General features: G+C 24.1%; 1 protein-coding gene across 1 annotated transcript in view; it reads left to right on the forward strand.

Moving 5' to 3' along the window:
* Positions 1-266, forward strand: part of LOC117175923 (protein RRP5 homolog) — a 14870-nt gene that overhangs the window by 74 nt on the left and 14530 nt on the right. The window lies entirely within an intron of this gene.

Raw genomic sequence — 266 nt, forward strand, 5'->3', positions numbered from 1 at the left:
TTAATAGTGCAAAATGACATTAAAAATAAACAAATTAATTTTTTGGACAAATAGGACACAATAAAATGTTTAATAACAAAATTGTTTTTAAATTGGATCTGAAAATTTGCTTTTGAACTTTTTTTTTCGTTAGATACGTGATGAGAATTTGTTCATTAAAGCCAAAGGAGCTTTAACAAAAGAGAATTCACAATCACTTATTAATTTTAATTGTCCATGGTTTGACCTTTAATTTTAAAAGTACAATAAAAAAATGTGGGACCTAT

The sequence above is a fragment of the Belonocnema kinseyi genome, chromosome 7 (assembly GCF_010883055.1).
Source record: "Belonocnema kinseyi isolate 2016_QV_RU_SX_M_011 chromosome 7, B_treatae_v1, whole genome shotgun sequence".
Classification (NCBI taxonomy): domain Eukaryota; kingdom Metazoa; phylum Arthropoda; class Insecta; order Hymenoptera; family Cynipidae; genus Belonocnema; species Belonocnema kinseyi.